This window comes from Hoplias malabaricus, chromosome Y (assembly GCF_029633855.1).
Source record: "Hoplias malabaricus isolate fHopMal1 chromosome Y, fHopMal1.hap1, whole genome shotgun sequence".
In the NCBI taxonomy this organism is placed as follows: domain Eukaryota; kingdom Metazoa; phylum Chordata; class Actinopteri; order Characiformes; family Erythrinidae; genus Hoplias; species Hoplias malabaricus.
Window position 1 is genome coordinate 30,730,595 of NC_089820.1, and position 5,522 is coordinate 30,736,116.

General features: G+C 61.4%; 1 non-coding gene across 1 annotated transcript; it reads right to left on the reverse strand.

Annotated features, from left to right (window-relative positions):
- Positions 1-439: 439 nt before the first annotated feature.
- Positions 440-593, reverse strand: LOC136679823 (5.8S ribosomal RNA). The gene has a single exon (XR_010796607.1). It is a non-coding gene; the product is annotated as a 5.8S ribosomal RNA (ribosomal RNA).
- Between the last annotated feature and the right edge of the window lie 4,929 nt (positions 594-5,522).

Below are 5,522 nucleotides of genomic sequence, written 5' to 3' on the forward strand. Positions count from 1 at the left end.
TCGTCTCGTCTGATCTGAGGCCGCACACAGAGGTTTCTTATGCGGGGGCGAGGGCGGAGGCGGAGGGCCGAAGGCTAGGGGCGAGGGGCGAGAGCCCGGCACGAGACCGAACTCCGCGACACCTTCCCCCCCACCCCGGCCGCTCGCCCGCCCGCTCACTCGCCCGCTCGCTGGGTTTAATCGGCACTCGCCACCCCCGCGTCCGACTGCGCGGAGCCCCGCTCGGGACTCGGGGAGAGACCGTAACGGACGTGGACCCGGACCTACTCGGCTCTCCCTCCGTTCCCTGTACGGAGCTCTCTCGCAACACGGGCCGCGTGGACTGGCTCGGAACCGAGTCTTCGTTTGGGAAGACGAAGGGCCGTTTTCAGGCCCTGCGAGCTTCCAGCCGCGGTCTCTCTCTCTCAGCGGGGGCGCGGAGACCGATCGATGGGTAAAGCGACCCTCAGACAGGCGTGGCCGCGGGATGGACCCCCGCGGCCGCAATATGCGTTCGAAATTTCGATGATCTGTGTCCTGCAATTCACATTAGTTAACGCAGATGGCTGCGTTCTTCATCGAAGCACGAGCCGAGTGATCCACCGCTAAGAGTCGTATTCGGGTTTGTGCCCGGCCCGTTACAGGCCGGGCGAAGGAAGCCATTCGAACAAGAGACAATTTTTGCCAATATATTTCAAGCCGGGTGCCTTCCACCCCCGTGCAGGGGGGGAAAGGTCATTGAACCTGGGCGTCACCACCGGACCGAGGAGTTACGGCCCGGGGGACGATCGCCCGAGTAGGTGCCCGAGACTTACGTGGTTTAGGAGACCGGGGTCTAGGCACCCGCCGTTCCCGGCGAGGCCCAGGGGTTTGGTTCGCTGCGTTACGGGTCCCGGTCTAAGGCATTCAGGCGTGCGCTCAAAGCCAAGCTCTCCACCCCGGAGGGTATGAGCGAGGCCCGGTGGTACGCTCCCAAGTCCCCGCTTAGGGGAAGGCGCTGGGTAGATCCCACCTAGTCAGGACCGGCGGGCACCGGCCGTCTCCTTTCGGGTGTTTATAAACGCATCCGGGGTTCGTGAGGCCCCTTCAACTCGCGCACCGGCCTTAGACTATTATACGGTCCGTCTCTGCGAAGCCAACATCGGGGGTATTTTGCATGCGCTCTTAAGCTCCGCTCTAACCCCGTGAGGGGAAAGAGTTTCGCCCGGCGGTACGCTCCCGTCCACCACCGCCCCCTGTGCCGGGGGGATGGGTTCAGGGAGATCCCACCGAGGCCGGCGAGCACCGGCCAACGCCCTGGGGGTGAGTAAGCCCCTTTGACTCGCGCACGCACAATCAAGCCTTCAACGATCAATGGTTTTTTGGGTTTAACTACCCGGCGGGCGGCTCCGGCGCCACTCTTCCCCCCGCGAACGGGAGGGGCGGACCGGGGTACCTATGCACCTAAGGCGGTCCTCGCATAACCCCGAGTTCCGAAGCCGGCTCGCTACGTCCACCCACCCGGAGGGGGGAGAGACTCACGTCGGCCGACGACGAAAGGTACGAGGCTTCTGCGGTCCATACCTTGAAGGTACCCGCCGGGGGGGAGGTTCGGCCTCTCGAGTCCGACTCGACAACCGGCACGGACGGCGGGCGCCGACCGCGGCCAGGTCACCGTTATTGATCCTTCCGCAGGTTCCCCTACGAAAACCTTGTTACGACTTTTACTCCCTCTAGATGTCCGGGTTCGATCGACTTCCCATCGCCCGGAGGCGACCCCCGTTCGAGGGCCGCCCCGGGGACGGTCCGAGGACCTCACCGAGGCATCCGATCGGTAGTAGCGACGGGCGGTGTGTACAAAGGGCAGGGACTTAATCGACGCGGGCTGGTGACCCGCGCCTACTTGGAATTCCTCGTTCGAGGGGAATAGTTGCAATCCCCTGTCCCCAGCGGGGAATGGCGTTCATAGGATTGCCCGCACCTCTCGGCGTAGGGTAACTTACATGTTGAACCAGCCATTGTAGCTCACGTGCGACCCCGGACTTCTAAGGGCATCACAGACCTGTTATTGCTCCATTTCTCAAGTGGCTTCTGTGCCACAAATCGCTCTAAGAAGTTTAGCCACCGACCGCTGATTCCCACCGGGCGAACCCCAACCTTCAGGCCCGCGGTAAGCGGGAGGGCACCGGGGAGGGGAGAGGGAAGGCGAAGGCGAAGGACGGACAACCCACACCCGGAGAGCGGAACGAGGTGCGGACGGCATCGGGGAGGGAACCGAACGCGAAGGGGAGAGGCCGGAGCCACCCACTCGACGCAGAACTGAACCCCCGTCAACCGCATCACCTCCCCGAACCGATCCGGGGTAGAACCGGACCCCCGCCGAAACCCCCAACACCCCCACCCCGATGGGGACCCCCCGCGAACGGGGACCTTCGGGGATAGAGTCCGACCCAGGAGAGGGGCCGTGTAACTACTTAAAGGATGGGATCTCGTTCGTTACCGGAATTGACCAGACGAATCGCTCCACGAACTACCAACGGCCATGCACCACCACCCACAGAATCGAGAAAGAGCCGTCAATCTGTCAATCCTTACCGTGTCCGGGCCGGGTTAGGTTCCCCGCGTTGAGTCAAATTAAGCCGCAAGCTCCACTCCTGGTGGTGCCCTTCCGTCAATTCCTTTAAGTTTCAGCTTTGCAACCGTACTCCCCCCAGAGCCCAAAGACTCGTGGTTTCCCGGACGCTGCCCGGCGGGTCATAGTCGTTAACCCAACGCCGCCGGATCGCGGGTCGGCATAGTTTACGGTCGGAACTACGACGGTACCTGATCGTCTTCGATCCTCCGACTTTCGTTCTTGATTAATGAAAACATTCTTGGCAAATGCCTTCGCTTTTGTCCGTCCCGCACCGGTCTACGAATTTCACCTCTCTCGGTGCGGTACGAATGCCCCCGGCCGTCCCTCTTAATCATGACCTTTGGTCCGTCAAACCCACGAAATAGGACCAAGAGAGCGGTCGGATACCCCCCCGGCTCGGGGAACCGTGCGGCGGCCAGAAACGCCGGGCGTCACACCCGGGCGCCCCCGGCCCCACCCGGCCGCCTCGCCGAAGAGCTCCGACTCGCCCCCCATGGGAAGGCCTTATTCCATTATTCCTAGCTCAGTCCATTCAAGGCACGCTTCGGCCTGCTTTGAGCACTCTGTTTTGTTCAAAGTAAACGCACCGGACCCTTCCGCCCCCCACGTATTCAACCGCGGCGGACGACCCAGCTAAGGGCCTCTCCGCGGAGGAAGGGAGCAGAGGACACCGGATGAGTAGGGACAAGGTCCCGCGACCTCCACCCAGAGACCCGCGGGGGTCCCCAACCCCCCCGGAGAGGGGCAGCTTCCCACCGCGAAGTCCGGACGGGCAGAGGCCCGGCAGCCGGGACCCGTCCCCGGATCCAACTACGAGCTTTTTAACTGCAGCAACGTTAACATACGCTATTGGAGCTGGAATTACCGCGGCTGCTGGCACCAGACTTGCCCTCCAATGGGTCCTCACCCACGGACGTAGATTGAGTTCATTTCGGTCCCGAAACCTTCAAACGGGGCCTCGCACCGATATTTTTCGTCACTACCTCCCCGTGTCGGGAATGGGTAATTTGCGCGCCTGCTGCCTTCCTTGGATGTGGTAGCCGTTTCTCAGGCTCCCTCTCCGGAATCGAACCCAGATTCCCCGTTACCCGTGGTCACCACACGTAGTCCCGTAGACTACCGTCGAAAGTTGATAGGGCAGACACTCGAATGAGACGTCGCCGCCCCGAAGGGCTCTGCGATCGGCCAAAGGTTATCTAGAGTCACCAAAGCGGACCCGACCGGAGTCGGGAGGGGGTTTTTTGGTTCTGATAAATGCACGTATCCGTGGGGGGCGCCGAGGGGGGAAGGTGAACCAGTCACCGACCACCTCGAAACGGCACCCCCACTTCCAACGCTTCGTTTGCATGTATTAGCTCTGGAATTACCACAGTTATACCAAGTAACGTGTGGAGCGATCAAAGGAACCATAACTGATTTAATGAGCCATTCGCAGTTTCACTGTACCAACGCCCGTGTGTACTTAGACTTGCATGGCTTAATCTTTGAGACAAGCATATGATACTGGCAGGATCAACCAGGCCGATCCCTCTGGTACTCAAACCCGGCTTGGGGAAAGAGAGAGAGTCGGTGGTGCGTGGAACTCGACCCCCCCGAAGGAGGAAGAGACGCGCACCGCGGAAAGGCTTTTCGAACGAGACCCCCCGGAGGTGGGTCTGCAATCGGGGGTTTGACTACTTGGAAAATGTACGATTCAAGGCCCGGACGGTGCAGGCTAGGGGCCGGTTCCTTCCCTCAATAGGATCCCGACCCTAAGGCACCACCGACTCGGACCTTTTAACGGACCCAAACTGCGGTGGAAATTAGACCGACGGATCGGCTAAGTCTCCCTCGGAACGATTCTGGGACAAGCGGACCCCCTGTTACGGGGGGTCCACGAGCCATGGAGGCTGGAGCACGTGGCGGGGAGGATCGTTCTAAAAGCCGGTATTATTTCGGATTAGAAGCCTGCCCCTGGTGCTCCGGGTATGCCGCATTTCGAACGGGCGTAAAGGACGTCCGTTTAAGGGAAGAGAATGGAAGAGAATTTCCTGGCCCCCTCAAAGCGCGAGGAGGTCGGCATAGGTTTTACGGTACGCCCCCCCCGGAGCCGTCTGATGTTCAGAAGACGAAGGGTTTTGCCCCCAATCTCGTAAGGTCGAGGGCTCACCACCGAACTTCCAGCCGCGGTCCTTGGTAGGACCGATACGCGGACAAGCCGCAAAATCCTGGCCCCCTCGCAGTGCGAGGAGGTCGGCAAAGGTTTTACGATTCGCCCCCCGGAGCCTACGGTTAGTTTTCTCGATTTAAGAAGACGAAGGGGGTCGGGGCCCGGGAACCGTAAACCGAGCGCCTCTTCCCCTGCGAACTTCCAGCCGCGGTCCTTGGTAGGACCGATACGCGGACAAGCCGCAAATCCTGGCCCCCTCGCAGTGCGAGGAGGTCGGCAAAGGTTTTACGATTCGCCCCCCCGGAGCCTACGGTTAGTTTTCTCGATTTAAGAAGACGAAGGGGGTCGGGGCCCGGGAACCGTAAACCGAGCGCCTCTTCCCCTGCGAACTTCCAGCCGCGGTCCGTTTAAAAAGACCGATCCGTGACACCTCTAATGCGCTCTTTGCCTCCGGCCGTTTCCAGCGCGGGGGCCCGGTGGTGCGCTCCCAAGTCCCCGCGGAGGGGAAAATCTGGGAGATCCCACATTAGACCAAGCGGAACGCCGGTCTTCGCCTCGGGGGTTTGTATGCCCCTTTCGACTCGCGCACGGGCAAGAGTTAGGTTAGGAACGGGGACAACTGCCGGCGGGCGGCCCGTCGCACCCACCCCGCAAGTGGGCAGGTGGTCGGTGGCCTGTGGACCCGCCGCTCGGATTCGTTTATAGTAGGAACCATAACGGGGTACAACCCTCATACGCTCGACCCCCTCACGCCCAGAGAAGTGTTCACCTCCCTGGGCA